The sequence below is a fragment of the Miscanthus floridulus genome, chromosome 3 (genome assembly GCF_019320115.1).
Source record: "Miscanthus floridulus cultivar M001 chromosome 3, ASM1932011v1, whole genome shotgun sequence".
In the NCBI taxonomy this organism is placed as follows: Eukaryota; Viridiplantae; Streptophyta; class Magnoliopsida; order Poales; family Poaceae; genus Miscanthus; species Miscanthus floridulus.
In genome coordinates, this window is record NC_089582.1 from 5,258,729 (window position 1) to 5,277,013 (window position 18,285).

Below are 18,285 nucleotides of genomic sequence, written 5' to 3' on the forward strand. Positions count from 1 at the left end.
AAAAGAGACAAAGTAAATGAAAAGAAAGCAGCTTAAATATCGAGATTTAGACTGAGGATCCATGCATGAAAATCTGTTTGGACGCTTTGCTTGACTCTGTGTTGAACTAGTCTGATTTCTTCCAAGAATTTCGTTCTGCAGTTTTGAATATTTGCCTGGATACCATTGAAAATAAGGTCATTTCTAGCTGACCAGATTGACCAGCGCATTAGAATTATAGCCACCATGAAGAATTTGGGTTGTAGATTGTTCCTGAGGCTTGGCCACCGTTGTTGAGGAGGCTGCAGCTAGCTGCCGCATGTTCGCTGCCAGGGGCGCATACAAAAAAATAGAGTTACTGATGTCAATAATCTTTGTTATATGCTAGGCAAGATACCAATCTCTCAAAGGAAGGTGATCATGCACTTCCTTCAAAACAAGAGCCTTCATGAGCATTTTTGGTGAAAAATAGCAGCAACAATGGACTAGCTTTGAGAAAATGCACTTCACTATATTGGTAGGGCTTGTAAAAAAGAGATGGTTGTTATGTACCATCACAATAATGTTACCATTTGGAAGTACAATCCTGTCACTGCCAATTCGTGGCTCGAACCGGTGTCAATGCCAATCCGTGGCTCGAACCGGCGTGTGGCTCCCAGTTTGAGCCACGGACCGGTAGTGAAAAGTGTCGATTCAAATGAGATGAAGGTGTTAATAGATACTCTATGTGTTGGATAATAAGTGGCATTCTAGAATTTTTTGGAGAAATTAGTGTTGTAGAAAAATGATGCATGTATGCCCACGCAAAAAGGTGTCTCGACATGTACAATTACACTTGGAAACTGAAGAAGTAGCTAAACCTAAATAGTTACAGATGGGCCAAGAGTTAGAATACCATTTAGCGTGAGACAAATTTTCAATCCTATATTGCCACTTAAGCCAATGTCAGTGGGGGTTTTACGAGAGTTTCATGAGCATTAAATATCCTGATATGACGTCATAGCTAGTATAGATGAAGAGAGATGGTAAAAGTTTTATGAGATGAATAAATTCTGCAGGGATAAAACTGATCTACGCTGTTTTCAACACACAAGTGAGAAATGAAAACCTCACTGGAACTAGCTTTATTGTGGGAAGGATGGAATAAATATGTATGACCATAGAACTTCTTTATGTTATGGTGGGACAAATTTAGAATACTAAACTATCATGGGATGGCACCCTTTCACCCTTCGAGGGTGGGGTCCGCGGTCGCCCATCCTGGCACGTGGTTTTGGGCTGTGTCTTGATTGCTGTGGAAATCCGATAGGGCGTCTACACACACACTCACACCGCCTATAAATTTGTGCCCAGGACCATGCGTCTAAACAAACACCCCATCAGCACCTGTCTAAAAAAACACCCCATCAGCAAGGACGGCTTTTAGCTGCACGGCAGTATAGAGTTACATGATGGGTCCCAAGTACTTGTTACTCGGCGCTTACTGCCTGCTAGCACTTGCACTTGCCAGCCAGCGCCCGGTGGTGGTGTTTGCTCGTGACGTGCCGATGCATAATTCCACTGGCCATGTCCCGCTTACTAGCAACGACAATGCTGGCCGTGGTAAGCAACCCTCCCTCCTCCATCGACGCCAACGAGTGTCTGTTGTCGTCGTTGCTCGATCCACCCGTGTGTGGTCTTATTGTTATATACTTCCTCTGTCTCAAATTATAAGACATTTTGACATTTCTGTATTCATAGCTTTCACTATATATTTAGACATAATATATATATATATATATATATATATATAATTGCACAGCAAAAATCATGAATCTAAAAAAACCAAAATGTCTTATAATTTGGAATTAAGGGAGTATTATACTATTGTTTTGTGGTTTCTTCTATTTAATCGGTAGCTCCTCCTGTCAGGCTTGTTAAACAAAGACTCATCATCTAGCTGTCAAATTCTTATTTTACATCTAGTAGTTTGTTAATTGGTCGATCTTACAGGTGTGGATGCCGTCGGCCTTCCCGGAGCCACAGACCAGAGTGACGCAATTCGCATCCCCAGAATTCCGCCGCGATGTCTTATACCCCCCTTTTGCCGCCGAGCTCCCGCCACTGCAATTGCAACGAACCCGTGAGGAAGAACGACGACGACCAGCGGCCAGTTGCCACCTACTGCAAAAATATATATACGACGTGCCATCATTACGGTCTTGTTTTCGTTTTCAGTCTATAAGGATATTTCGGGTCTTGTTTTCGTCTTAATTATGTATTACTACGCTCCCACCGTCCACCTATGTAAGCGTATTTATTTGCCTTGGAAAAACTTGCATTGGCAGGAATGGTTTGGGACGACTGGTGAGCCTTCGTAGAGGCGGCTCAGCTAGCCGCCCCTACCATACTGTCTCTATAAATTATGTATTTGTAGGAGCGGTTCCCAGACTACCCTTACAAATCGATTTGTAGAAACGACTGATGTTATCAGCCGCCCCTACAAATCGATTTGTAGGTGCGGCTGGTAACACCAGTCGCCTCTACAAAATTGATTTGTAGGGGCGACCATAGTACCAGCCGCCCCTATAATACATTTTTGTAGGGGCGGTTCAGTCTAAAACCGCCCCTACACTACATTTTTTCGTAAAAAAAATTCAAATTTATAATTCAAATTCGACCAGAACACACACACACACACACATATATATATATATATATATATATATATATATATATATATATATATATATATATATATATATATATATATATATATCTGACAACAGGCACAAGAGCATTATATAAACTACCATTACAAGTCCAATTCATAAGAATATATACAATCCATTATTAAATAGACATAATTCACAAGTCTAATTCGTTCCATAAGTCCAAACCATCTCACAAGGTAAGACCAATGTCAAATTCCATACACATTGTTATCAATGGCCTAGAGCTAGCCTTTCAGTCTCACGAAGGTATTCACTAGTAGAGAACAGACCTTTGATCCTCGGCCAAAATGGGCTCTAGTCCCGGAATTTTTTGCGCCTGGGACTAGAAATACCTTTAGTCCCGGTTGGTGGCTCCAACCGGGACTAAAGGTCCCTGTCCAACGGCTACTGCGCCAGACAGAGGTGGTAGGGACCTTTAGTCCCAGTTGGAGCCACCAACCGGGACTAAAGGTATACTTTTACTCCCGGTTGGTGGCTCCAACCGGGAGTAAAGGTCTACTCCCGGGCCGTGGCTGCGCCCGGGGTTGGAAAGTTACCTTTAGTCCCAGTTGGAGCCACCAACCGGGACTAAATGTCCCCCTTTATATATCGGCCGTCTCCTTCTTCCTCCCTGAGCCCGAGCTCAGCACATTTTGAAGCTCACTGCACTAGTGTTCTTGCTTCCTCCCTCCCTCCATTGTTCCTCCATCCATTCTTCGATTCCTCCGTCAATTTCTTCGATTCCTCCGTCGATTCTTCAGTTGTAAAGGTTACCAATCTCATACTCTCATTTTTCACCATTGTCTTATGTCATTTTGTTCACTATATATATATGGTTCTTTATTGTGGTTTTTTTCATTTGTAAGCAATTTGAGCTCAAAATCACTTCAAGCTTGCATATTTACATGAAAGAAGGTTAAAGTATATATAAATATAAACTTAGAAAATAGTTAGAAAATTATAGAAAATCCGTACTAGTTGAACTTGTGGACCGTGTTCAGCTCGGCGAGCATGTTCTCTGCCTAGCGGTAACGGATGTCAAGGAGGAGCTTTGATTCTACGAGGGAGAGTGGCAACGGTCGTGGAAGACTGTGTTCCCTTCCTCGTAGAATCGGAGCTCTTCCGTGGCCAAGTACGGTGCCGTCCGATGGAGAAATGCTCGCCGAGATGATCATGTAAGCAAGTTCAACTAGTACGGATGATTATTTATTCACATGTCCCGATATCGTCGCAGTAGTCTGTCAATCACCGTACCCAAACGTAGTATATATAAATATAAAGTTAGAAAATAGTTAAAAAATTATAGAAAATCCGTACTAGTTGAACTTGCGGACCGTGTTCATCTCGGCGAGCATGTTCTCTGCTGAACGGTAACGGACGTCAAGGAGGAGCTTTGATTCTACGAGGAAGAGCGACAACGGTCGTGGAAGACCGTGTTCCCTTCCTCATAGAATCGGAGCTCTTCCTTGACCAATTACGGTGCCGTCCGGTGGAGAAATGCTCACCGAGATAATCACGTAAGCAAGGTCAACTAGTACGGATGGTTATTTATTCACATGTCCCGATATCGTCGTAGTAGTCTGTCAATCACCGTACCCAAACGTAGTATATATAAATATAAACTTAGAAAATAGTTAGAAAATTATAGAAAATCCGTACTAGTTGAACTTGCGGACCGTGTTCAGCTCGGCGAGCATGTTCTCTGTCGAGCGGTAACGGACGTCAAGGAGGAGCTTTAATTCTACGAGGGAGAGCGGCAACGGTCGTGGAAGACCGTGTTCCCTTCCTCATAGAATCGGAGCTCTTCCTTGACCAAGTACGGTGCCATCCGGTGGAGAAATGCTCGCCGAGATGATCACGTAAGCAAATTCAACTAGTACGGATGATTATTTATTCACATGTCCCGATATCGTCACAGTAGTCTGTCAATCACCGTACCCAAATGTAGTATATATAAATATAAACTTACAAAATAGTTAGAAAATTATAGAAAATCCGTACTAGTTGAACTTGCGGACCGTGTTCAGCTCGGCGATGCATGTTCTCTGCCGAGCGGTAACAGATATCAAGGAGGAGCTTTGATTCTACGAGGGAGAGCGACAACGGTCGTGGAAGACCGTGTTCCCTTCCTTGTAGAGTCGGAGCTCTTCCTTGACCAAGTACGGTGCCGTCCGGTGGAGAAATGCTCGCCGAGATGATCACGTAAGCAAGGTCAACTAGTACGGATGGTTATTTATTAAAACATGTTTTTGAGCTATAATGTATTAAAAATGAGTATAGAGATATAGATAATTTTATAGTTTCTTAATTTTATTTGTTTATAAAAGGAGAAATTTATAGTGTATTAAAAAATGAGTATAGAGAGTAGATGGCAACTGCTTCCGGGTCCTCGGCCTCTCATGGGTTTCCAAAGCGACTTAGGCTAGGCCTCCCTCTCATTCCATGCGGCAAGTGTCGTGATGAGACAAAGATTGTGATGGAGTACCGAGTGAAGAATGAGGGTCCCAACAAGGATCGTATCTTCTACAAGTGTCCGGATCGCAATGTGAGTTATTTTATCGTATTTAATGATTATGGTTAGTTTATACCTATTTTCATGATGGTTGTGATTAAAGTTCTAATTTTTTGTTTTAATTTCAGTGGGATGGCAGTGGACGATGTTCAGGCTTCTACTGGGAGGAATAGTATGTTGAACTCGTGCAAAAATATCTTGCACAACAGGCAGATACGGCGGCTAATGAGGCAGTGATCTAGCCGAAGAAGCCCAAAGATGTTGCACAATCGGGGGATCTGTCTATTTTAGTTGAGATTGGTCGGAAAATCCTTGTGCTCCTGAAATGTATTTTAGCTTTAGTTCTTTTAGTGGTAGTTGGGATTGTCTACATTGTAGCGATGCTTTCATAAATTTGTATCTTTTGTGGTGGCACGCATGTTGTATAAATAATTAATTATGATCTAGGTTTTAATATGGTATTTATGTCATGTAATGCAGATGAGCCGGCATTGGATGTATAATGCTGATCGCCGCTCCCAAGAGTTCATTGACGGTGTGCATTCTTTGTTACGTGCGGCCGAGGCAAACAAACACGACGGTTTCATGTGCTGCCCATGTGCCATATGTAAGAATACGGTGGAATATCCTTGCTCAAGGACTCTTCATTCACACTTGTTTAAGTTGGGTTTCATGCCAAACTATATTTGTTGGACGAAGCACGGAGAAACCGGTGTTGTAATGGAAGAAGGTGAAGAAGAACAATGGAACGACAATGATATTATTCCCAATGGTGCGTGCTTCAATGATACTGCAATGGGAGAAGCTGAAGAAGAGGTAGCCGCAGAAGATGAGCCGGCTGATGATCTTTCTCAGGTCATTCGTGACGCACAAAGAGAATGTGAAAGTGAAAAGGAGAAGATCAAGTTCGAGCGGATGCTAGAAGATCACAAGAAATTGTTGTACCCAACTTGTGATGCAGGGCAGAAAAAGTTGGGAACCACACTAGAATTGCTGCAATGGAAGGCAAAGAATGGTGTATCTGACAAGGGATTTGGAGAGTTACTAAAAATCCAAAAGAAGATGCTTCCGAAGGACAATGAATTGCCCGCCACTACCTACGAAGCAAAATAAGTTGTCTGTCCTATGGGGCTAGAAATCGAGAAGATACATGCATGTCCTAATGACTGCATCCTGTACCATGGCAAAGAGTACAAGAAATTGGATGCATGCCCGGTATGCCATGCGTCGTGGTATAAGATCAGGCGAGATGACCCTGGTGATGTTGTGGGCGAACGTCCACGGAAGAAAATCCCTGCCAAGGTTATGTGGTATGCTCCTATAATACCACGCTTGAAACGTCTGTTCAGAAACAAAGAACATGCAAAATTTTTGCGATGGCACAAAGAAGACCGTAAGGTAGACAATATGTTGAGACACCCTACTGATGGGTCCCAGTGAAGAGCAATCGACAGAGAATTTTCGGAGTTTGTAAATGACGCAAGAAACTTAAGGTTTGCTTTAAGTACAGATGGTATCAATCCTTTTGGAGAGCAGAACAGTAGTCATAGCACTTGGCCTGTTACTCTAAGTATCTACAACATTCCTCCTTGGTTATGCATGAAGCGGAAGTTTATTATGATGCCTGTGCTCATCCAAGGCCCGAAGCAACCTGGCAATGACATCGATGTGTACCTGAGACCACTTATTGACGACCTTCTCATTTTGTGGAATAAAGAAGGTGTATGTGTGTGGGATGAGTATAAACAGGAACACTTTGATCTACGAGCATTGTTGTTCGTAACAATCAATGATTGGCCTGCTCTAAGTAATCTTTCAGGACAGTCAAACAAGGGATATAATGCATGCACACACCGCTTCGGTGATATTAGAGGTATATTCTTGAAAAAATGTCGAAAGGTCGTGTACCTTGGCCATCGTCGATTTCTTCCTGCAAATCACCCCGTAAGAAAGAAAGGCAAGCATTTTAAAGGGAAGGCAGACCACCTGACCAAGCCTCGCAACCGAACCGGTGAGGATGTACTCGATATGGTCAATGATGTGAAAGTCGTCTTTGGAAAAGGACATGGAAGCCAACCTGTTCCGAACGATGCTAACGGTCACGCACCCATGTGGAAGAAGAAGTCCATATTTTGGGACCTACCCTATTGGCAAGTCCTAGAGGTCCGCAGCTCGATCGACGTGATACACCTGACGAAGAATCTTTGTGTGAACCTGCTAGGCTTCATGGGTGTGTATGGAAAGCCTAAGGACACATTTGAAGCACGACAGGACCTGCGTTGTTTGAGAGAAAGAGACAACCTGCATCCAGAGAAGACAGATGATGGACGCCATTACTTACGTCCTACTAGCTACACTCTAAGCAAAGAGGAGAAGGAAATCATGTTTGAATGCTTAAACAACATCAAGGTACCATCTGGATTCTCCTCGAATATAAAGGGTATTATAAATGTGCCAAAGAAGAAATTCTATAACTTAAAGTCCCATGACTATCACGTTCTCATGACGCAATTACTTCCAGTTGCATTAAGAGGAATTCTACCTCTAAATGTACGTCTAGCCACCATGAAGCTATGTGCATTCCTCAATGCAATTTCTCAGAAGGCAATTGATCCAACTAATCTAGCTAAACTACAGAATGATGTGGTTCAATGTCTCGTCAGCTTTGAGTTGGTGTTCCCTCCTTCCTTCTTTCAATAAAGCGCACTACACAGTTCTACAGAACTCCTCTTTGGTAGATCCGTATATTGAGACACACAAGGATCTCTTACGATCCGAGTTTCCAGAGAAGACTGAAGCTTGGGTTATGCGTAAGCACATGGAAACTTTCGGCGGTTGGTTGCGAAAAAAATGTCAAGGTGATGAGAGCATCCATGAGCAACTGTATTTATTGGCTATGCAACCATCATGGCATATCATCACATACAAAGGGTACGAGATAAATGGGAACATATTCTACATAGTAGCCCAAGATAAAAGGAGTACCAACCAAAATAGTGGTTTCCGCATAGATGCCACAGACCCGAATAGGAATAAGCAGACATATTATGGATGCATAGATGAAATATGGGAACTAGAATATGCACCTACTTTGAAGATCCCATTGTTCAAGTACCAATGGGTCAAGGTGACCGGAGGCGGGGTAACCGTAGACAACGAGTATGCAATGACAACAGTAGACCTTAGTAATATTGGGTACAAAGACGAACCATTAGTCCTTGCCAAGGATGTGAATCGGGTGTTCTATGTCAATGATATGTCTACCAAACCAAAAAGAGGGAAAAACGATAATGACTCAACCAAAGAGCCAAAGCGCCACATAGTTCTTTCAGGGAAAAGAGTCATCGTGGGAATTGTGGACAAGTTAGACATGTCAGAAGATTATGAAAAGGATGACCGAATTCTGCCCTTCAAAGTGAACAAAGACCCTAGCATCTTGGTAAATGATGAGGACACTCCATGGTTACGACGCGATCATAACCAAGGGACATACGTAAAGAAGAAGTTCACTGCTGTGCCCACTTGATGATATAGTGATTTAATGTAGATTGTATTTGAGATATTATGTAATAATTATGAATTCAGATGTTTCTTATGTCATGTTTCAAATTAAATCAATGTTTGATTTGGTGGGATTTCTCTCTCAAAAAGGTAAATTAGGATATTGAGTGATGAAAAATTCAAATATTAACGTTAAAATGATGTGAAAACAAATTTCCTGTCCAAAATCAATAGTTTTAATAATTTTAATTAAACACTACATTTTTGCATTAACGAAATAATAAATATTAGTTACATTATGTTTTATAATTGTAACAAAAAATAAAAAAAGTTAGGTTATAGATTTTTCCTATGTGCAATAAAGAAAAAGAAAATCCATATTTTTAACAAAATAATTTTATGCCTTTTATTTAATTTACTATGTATTTAACAAAAACTATTGCATTTCTATTATATTTAACAAGACTATTGCTTAAAACTGGCGGGAAACGAAACTGTAGGCCACCTTTACTCCCGGGTGGGAAGCCCACCCAGGAGTAAAGGTGGGCTGCAGTTTCGTGGCTCGCCAAAAAAAACCTTTACTCCCGATTGGTAACTCGCACCGGGAGTAAAGACCATTTACTCCCGGCTGGTGGCTGGCACCGGGAGTAAATCTCTCTGGTATATAACCACCAGCGCCTGGTGCAGATCGATCCGCTCCTCTTCTTCCTTGTCGAACACTGCCGCCCTCTTCTTCCTCGCACCATCGTCCGTTCGGCTTCCGTGACACCGCCGCCCTCTTCTTCATCGTGCGGCCTCCACCGCGCGCGCCCGTGGCCCTCCTCCGCGCGCGCCCGTGGCCCTCCACCTCGCCCTCCTCCACGCGCGTCCGAGGCCCTCCACTGCCGAGCTCGAGGTGATCAGTTCGTCTCTCTGTACATTCTCAGACGGTGGCCGGAAAACTTCAAAAAATGTTATATTTTGCTGTGATACCGAATATAGATGTTCTAAAGTAAATTACAAATGTCCTAGATTTTATATACGCAAATATCATATAAAAATGAAGGAAAACTTCAACGTTTCTTCATCTGTGAACTTTGAATATACAGATATAATATATTAATGTTGCTAAAGTAATATGAGCATTACATATTTTTTCTGGGAAGACTATCTTCAAACTTTATATCATAGCATCAGAGACGAAGTACTGTGCTTGTAGAAGAAGAAAATAAATTCTTATCATTTCGGAAATAGTAATGGTTATATTAGCAATAAGACACATATACTTACATTTCATAATGACTTATACTTACATTATCAGCATAGAATTTTGTCATATGATGAATGACTACATGGTTCACATGGTACATAGGATCACAACATCACGCACCGACACCGCCTCGGCCCGCCTCACGTCGTCGTCGTCAGCACGCCGGCCCGCCTCACGTCATCGTCGTCAGCACACCGGCCACCACGCCGATACGTATATATACGTCATTTGTATTCATATGCATGTATATATACGTCGTGGAGCACTGCCGCCCTCGTTCGCCCATGTGTTTCTATGTATACGGTGGAGCACCGCCGCCCTCATTCACCCATGTGTACAGACATATATACGGAGGAGTGGAGCACCACCACTCTTGTCACACTGCCCTCTCTCGCGGCCTAGTCGATCAACATTCGTATTATTGTTATCGTTAATGCTAAACAATCACACTAGGGCGAACCGCGCTGTTGATGTCACCGACGTGGTTCGCCCTAGTCACCGACGCAATTCGCCCTCAACCGTTTATGTATAGCCCTAATTCGCCCTAGTACCGACGCAGTTCGCCCTAGTGTGGCAAATTGCGTCCGTGACCGAGGGGCAAGATTTAATAATGCATATTGTTCGTAGATTTTACGCATGTAAGCAAAGATTTGACGTACTATATATTGGTTTTGTTTTTTGAAGCTAGATGGCCGACCCGAGAAACATGGATGAGGAGGAGTTGATGATGAATTTGATCAACACTGGCACTCAAGTTGCCGGCGATGATGGTGCTAAAAATAACGTGCAAGAGGATGCAGATGACGGGAGTCAGTACTTAGCTCTTGAACAAAATGAGCAACAACATATTGGCCAAGTATATATTTTTTATTATTAGCTATATATATTATCATATGTCTTATGTGTGCTCATGACATTAAAAATAATGTTTATGTTTTGTAGCCCTCTGGATCGACATCAACAACTACAACAAAGAGTAAAAATGTTCGAGGTCCCAAAAAGCCATTGGAGGGCCGCTTCATCATCTCGGAGTTCAATGTGGATACAGGAGAACCGGGGGCCGAATAAAATGAAATTTGTGCACCACTATGGTTACCTTGTATGGGACCGGCTCCCGATCAGTACCTGCGAATGGAAGAAGAAGACCAATGCTCCTCATATCAGTTTTGTCTCTGATCGTGACAAGACGTTAATTTGAAAAGATGTCTTGATACATTTCACGCTCCAAACAGATGGTTATGATGATATAATAGATGGTGATGAATTGAAGGAGCGAGTTAGGGATTGGGCAATGAAGAAGATGGACACCTAGTTTCAGACTTGGAAGAAACACCTATACACGACGTATGTCAAGAAGAACATAGCACTAGATTTTACTGTCCCAGGCCCGATCTCAAAGCAGAGGCTCTATTGTGATGAGTTTGTACAGTACAAGACTTCGGAAGAGGGTGTGAGTCGGGTGATAAAGAACCAACGTAATGCCCAACAGAAGACATACCACCATAACTTGGGATCAGGTGGCTACCCGACTGCCATTAAGAAGTGGAACAAAATGGAAGCAGACCTTCTTGCCAAGGGTATCAGACCAGAATCACTCGAGTGGGGAGAACGTGCAAAGAATTGGTTTTTCGCTCATGGGGGAACACTGGACCAGGAGACAGGGAAGTGCATTTATGGCGCAAGACTGCAAGAAGCAGCAGAAAGATTGTTTTATGCTCAGAGAGCTACTACTAGTGGTGCGTTCAGGCCCAACAGAGAGAAGGATGAGCTGACATACGCAAAGGTTGGAGGAACTAGAGGCCCAACATGGTGGCCGAACTAGAGGCAAAGGAAGTGTCTCATGGGAGCATGGATTCCCTCAGGACAGGCCTTTCTATAGAAGCCGCTAGAGAAAGAAGGAAGAAGAGGCACAGCGGCTCCAAAGGTTGGAGGAAGCGGTGCGTGAAGCACAGGAGCGGGAAAAAAACCTTGAAGCGAGAATGCAGGAGGAAATCAGAAGGCAAGTGCAAATAGCAGTGAGTGCAAGCAAGCAGGCATCAGAGCTAGGAATCAACATTAGTCAATCTGTTCAGTTGAAAAGCAGCTGCGCTTCCACGGAGATACCAAATCAAGGGGACACAGGACTGCGCTTCCCTGTGGATGACGTCACTGAACCTTGTACAACGTGTGAGCTACACATTCCGAAGGGGAATTCCACAATCAAGGTGGCTATCGGTCTTGTTAATCCTATTGACCGAACCAAGACACCAAGGATTCATGGGAATATAATCCAAGAAGGATATGCTACCATCTCGGTAGATAAAGCTGAAAAAGGTTTTAGTGATTTGCCTCTTGACATTCCTGGAGGTGATGGCGAGAAGACTCTAGGAGAAGCGGAGAAGACATTCATTCTATGGCGCAAGCGCTACATCATCATTCCAGGGATGTCGGCTCCACCTCCTCCTGAACTACCTCACCATAGGTACGTGCGGATGAAAACACTACATCATTAATTTGTATTGGCTTAAATAATTAACAATCTACTTATAATAATATGTCATTCCTTTTTTTGTAGCAGATACTCCCCCAACCTAAATCCAATTATTAATCGCCAGATCATCATAGTGCTCTGTACGATGACATTGTGTTGGAAGGCAAGGCTAAATCCACACCATCTCCAAGGAGGTCTCCAATGCCGCAGCCGCCACCTCCAAGGAGGTTTCCAACGCCGCTGCCAACACCTCCAAGGAGGTCTCCAACGCCTCCCCTGTCCCCACCTACCAAGAAGCCTAGCAAGTGGCCAGCCCCGCAAACGAAGAACCAGTCCCCGCCGGCAAAGAAAGCCACCGTGAAACCAAGGGCTATTCCCAAAATAATATCTGAAGAGAAGGAAGAAGGAACTGATGCATATAAAAAAGATATGTCTAGATTCTATGACAAACTTAAAAAGAATCAAGAAGCAAGGAGAAACCCGGAGAAACCGTACTTCTTCGTAGCTCCAGATATTCTAAGAAAAAGGGTGGCTTCTTACCAGCAACAACAGCGGGAATCTCGTAAGCCGTCCAAATCAACGTTATCGGACTATGACCGCACTCTCACCAAGTCAATTGAGGTGGCACAGAAAAAGAAGCGGGCAGGGAAAGGAGTTGCCCAACTCGGACAACAAGCGCACCAATCAGTCCCCCCGCTAGTTGTTGGTAATGAATATGGTTCGAATTTAGGATTAATGCATCAGGCAAACATACCTCCGGATGTCGATTTGGATCACCTTGGTGAATTTATTGATGAGACTGTTCTCGACCTTTACCAGATGTTTGGTGATGGAAACATTGAGAGTGCGGTGGAGGTTGATATTTGGAAGAAAAAATTTGTACTAGGCCAGAGTCTATACAACCCTCAAGCCTTATCTGATATAGGGACGCAAATGTACCTGCTAAACAAGTGGTACATGCAGGCGTCTACCGGTGGAGACTTCTGCGTTGGTGTCAGAATTAGAGACGAACATTGGTTCTGTGGCGATGATGTTATGTATGTTGACTTTACAGAATTTCATCAACTATGCCACCTGACCTCTCTGGACAAAGTTATCATTAGCTGCTATTGCCTGTAAGTAATAATTCTTTCGATCTATTATTAAACTCATCATATGTGTGTATATGCATATAAATTATCCTAACAAGTACTATATATATATGCAGATTTATAATGACAGAGCTCAGAAAGGAAGGCTGCAATGAAATTAGTTTTGTTGATCCCCATATAGTATTCAAAGACCCAGTTACTCCAAAGACTAATTGGAAGTCTGAGTTAGAGAGTAACCTCATGAACTTCTTAGTGAACCAACGCCACAAGAAGGATATACTCTTTCCCTACAACTTCAAGTGAGTGTTAATAATGTCGATCATCCTTAATGGCTCATATGTTGATTCTAGTTAATTAATGAGTGTTATGCGTTATATCCTATAAACACATGCAGCGATCACTGGATATTGATGGACATCGATCTGGTAAAAAGTCACTTGATAATCTATGACTCGATGAGAAAACCACAACAAGACTACCAAGATATGATAGATATTATCCAGAGGTAATTTCGGTATCTCTAGCAACTATATATACACACAAACATGATGATTAACTATATCTGATGACGTGGCAAATTTTTTATTGGGCAGTGTTTGGAAAACCTTTATTGAGAAGCAACACATGGGAAAATGCAAAGCGCCACTGAATGTAATCCCTTTGAAAGTAAGTCCCCTAAATCACATCATCTTTATTAATTAGACATATAGCTTTCACCGGATCACCAGATTGGATGACAAATCTTTTTCTCGTAAAGTGGTGTCTGAGGCAGGAACAGGGGAACAACTACTGTGGTTACTATGTTTGCAAGTTTATCATGGTGGTCTCCCAAAGAACTCCTACAGAGAGACTCAAAGTACGTTAAAAATACACTATATATTCATTTAATTATTATTATTAATTGTGTTACTATGTCTTTATATATATATGTACATATATTATTTATTTTCCTTTAATTCAAACCTGTAGACTCGATGGTTGGAGGAAAAGGTCATACGGCAAGACCAAATCAAAGCAATTCAAGAGTCTATAGCCGGATTTTTTAATGAGCAGGTCATCGATTCCAAGGGCGAGTTCTACTTCGACCCAACACTGCCATGGAAGCCAAGCTAGAGGATGAGAGGAAACTTGTTATATCACAACAATTGTAATGCAATCTTTTTGTAATATATGCACATGAAATAATATAATGTAAAATACACATATGCATGCATGCATGTAAATATATATATATATATATTTATTTTCTATGCTTGAATTGTGTGATTTAATACGTTCATTATGCTTGAACCGAAACATACTATACGCGCGTATAAATGTATAATTAGCAGCGTACAATACGACTTCAAAAACCTATTTTGAAAAGAAAACAATAAAATAAAAAGAAAAGAAAAAAGGAAAAAAAACCTTTAGTCCCGGTTCGTATTACCAACCGGGACTAAAGGTGCCGGCCATCGTGGCATGTCAGGAGGCACCTTTAGTCCCAGTTGGTAATACGAACCGGGACTAAAGGTCCTCCTTTAGTCCCGGTTCCTGACCCGGGATTAAAGGACCCCCCTTTAGTCCCGGATGCTTGCTCCCACGTGGGGAACCGGGACTAGAGGGGGTTAACCATCGGGAGTAAAGCTCTGTTCTCTACCAGTGATTGGTACTGAAGATTTCTACCTAAGTTAGAATCTCGGTCATGGTAGGTGCCTTTGACATGTACAATCTGATCCAATATGAAGTTGCAAAGATCGCCGACGAGCTCTAAGAGTTGGTCATCCTTGTTTGGGTCTCTTTTTATTTCTTTCTCTTCTTTCCACTACAAGAGAATAAGTTTCGGTTTAGTATTTCATATCATGTATGAAGTTTTTATACTACGGGTGAAGAGGTTCAAACTTACCCTTAAGGGGTGTCTCCTGTAGGCATTGGTGTTACTTATCATAGAACATATATAGTATCCACAATGTACACTCCCAGGCTTCTGCTTGGGGCACTGTGTATTTTGCATATAGAAATGTTAAGTAATGCTTTTTACAGCCATGTAATGGAGTATTAAAGTAAGTTACACTTACCGCACATAGTGTTTTTATAGCTAGCCTTTCCTTTCTTGCTGGATCATGCCTTCCGTGATGTTCATTGACATAGAACCTGAATGCCCTGTTCGAATTATTTTAGCAAATACAACTTGTTAGTATCTAAAAGTGAACGTTACAAGTATGTATATAAACATATAAGCTAATGAGGATTGCAGATATGTACACATCTTGACAATCGATATGAAGTCTTTGTACGTTACCGGGTCCCTATCTATTGAATCAAAGACCCATGCCATGCCCCTCCCGACATCGACACCTATACAAATCCAGTGGTTGTTGCATGAATTTAATCATAGAACTAGATAAGCTCTTTTGCATCGAATAAAATATATCGAACAAAGCTTTAAGTATAGAGTTGAACTTACTCGAAGTTGTATGGTAGCCATAGGGTGCTGTTGGAGATTTTTAAAAGCCAAGGCAATGTATGCCAAAACCTTAAGGGACTCTTGCCTTAGTTTCTTCGCACGGATGTCGTCTTTCTCCCGAAGGGTCTTTCCATTAGCTAGCTCTTTGGCATCCAGTATCCACTGTCTAGGATAATTAAAATTTGTTTGTGCTATAGCTTGAGGGTCTATATACCCAGCTTTCACACTTGGCATTTGTTTTACAATATGCACTTTTTTTTACAAATTACAGCGTGGGTTAGTTACAACAAAATCAAAAGATTATATTCATATCATATCGGGAGGGCAAGGACTTATAGGCACTACGTGCGAATTAGATTCATTTTCATTGCTCCAAGGTGAAAGCATGTCTGTATGTCATTGAAGTCAAAGATAATTTTTCCGGCTAGGTTTCCAAATGTGCCAGTGGGGAAGCATGCTTATACGATGTCTATGCTCGTTAGGAGAACACGTAAGTACCAATCATGGTAAAAAGACTTTACGGCAGAGGGACACAAGCTCTTTCTTCGGTTCGAGAACATATAGAAGTAAAATCACAAAACTTTGAAAACATGGATAAAATCTCTATTTTTCTTTAAAACGAGGGCATGAACACCGATGGCCCTTAATGATACGTTGGTACTCAAATAATGGTCGTAGTCTTCACCAATAATGTTGGCCACATTAGGAAATTAATTAGATAACGTTTGTCGATATGTAGCTAGGTACTACTCCGTGACTGCTGTATGTGGCTGCCGTGTCACTTCATGCTGACACTGCCATTTGGGTTCTAGCATCGACAGCAAGTCTTCGTCTTCGTCGTCGCCATGCATGCTCTTGCTAGCTGCTAGCAAGAAGAAATAGAAGAAAAGTAATGCGGCTCAAATCATAGGGAATATACAGTGTTCAATAGTTTGTCTCGTGGCAACGCTCTTACACACTACTACAGGAATCAATTTGCGCAGCGTGGCCAAAATGGGCTCTGTGGCGGGCACCTCTTTTGCCCGCCACGGTTATCCGGTGGCTGGCCACCGAGGCGCCCGCTGCGGGAAAAGAGTTTACCGCGGCGGGCCACCTTACTTGCCCGCCGCAGAAAATCATTATTTATCGCGGCGGGCGGTATGAATCGCCCACCGCGGTTAATACGATTGACTGTGGCGGGCTTTTTAAACTGCCCACCACGGTAAAGAGTTGTTTTACCGAGGCGGGTGCTTTATCTTGCCCGTCGTGGTAAAGCCTGTACAAATACACAGCACCACCCCTTCATCTTCTCCACAGGTCTTCCTCTCTCAAACTCATGGGGGGAGGCTTTGCCCTAAAATTTGAGGAAACTTTTGATTTGAGTTGAAGGGCTTGAATTTGAGGGAGGAGGACATCGTAAGTGGTTCATAAAGGCTCTCCCTCTCTCCTTCCATCCTCTCTATTTCCATCACCTAGAGTTCTCTCTAGATCTAGATCAATTTTAATAGAAAAAATAGTGTCATGTATTTCTTTAACTTTAGATTCATCATAGATGCATGCTTCATCTTTCACATCGTCATTTCCTCTCTTTTTCATGATTTTGGACATAAAAATCATCAATTTCTCCTAATTCTTCTTTATTTAATGTTGATTATGACGGATAATGTTCGCAAGTATGATGGATAGGTCGAAATGGATGTACCGGATCGATAGAGTGAATGATCCGCGGTACCTCTTTGAATTAAGGAAGTTTATTGCTGCTGGTAAAGCTCACCGTGAGAGACTGAAGCGGATGACAACCATATGTCCATGTTCTCGTTGCAAGAACCTGAAAGCCCACCGAGACAGCGTGGAGCAAACTCATTTGATCATGTATGGTTTCGTCGAGGGCTACATAGTCTGGACATTTCATGGCGAAAGAGTTGGTGCGAGTGGCGGTGCATCTGGAGTGAGCTCTTCGATGCCGACGACGACAGCACCACCGGTGAATAAAGATCCTTTAGGAGCATCCGGCTCCTCATCATCTTTAGCAGCAGCTACGCCAGCCGACAGTGACAACAGTTGTCGTGATTACATCACGGTTGATGATCTAATGCAAGACATGGCCGACGAAGCCGGCGACGGTGGGGATGGTCAAGATACTGTGAGCCAACCCGAGGATGTGTAGCTTGTTGAAGATCTAGTCAAACACTTCGATGAAGATGACGTTGTGTTGGGTTGCCCAAAGTGGTTGGAGAATTTTAGAGAGTTGAAGCAGGCGGCAGTTGATCCTCTCTATAAGGATGGCGGCGATTGTCCGAAGGAGTGCACGGCGCTCCGTTTTAACCTACATATGTTGATGTTGAAGGCTCATCATGGTTGGTCT

General features: G+C 42.5%; 1 long non-coding RNA gene across 1 annotated transcript; it reads left to right on the plus strand.

Annotated features, from left to right (window-relative positions):
- Positions 1-1,352: 1,352 nt before the first annotated feature.
- LOC136544838 (uncharacterized) lies at positions 1,353-2,281 on the plus strand. The gene is made up of 2 exons (XR_010780844.1): positions 1,353-1,581; positions 1,972-2,281. It is a non-coding gene; the product is annotated as an uncharacterized lncRNA (long non-coding RNA).
- Positions 2,282-18,285: the final 16,004 nt, after the last annotated feature.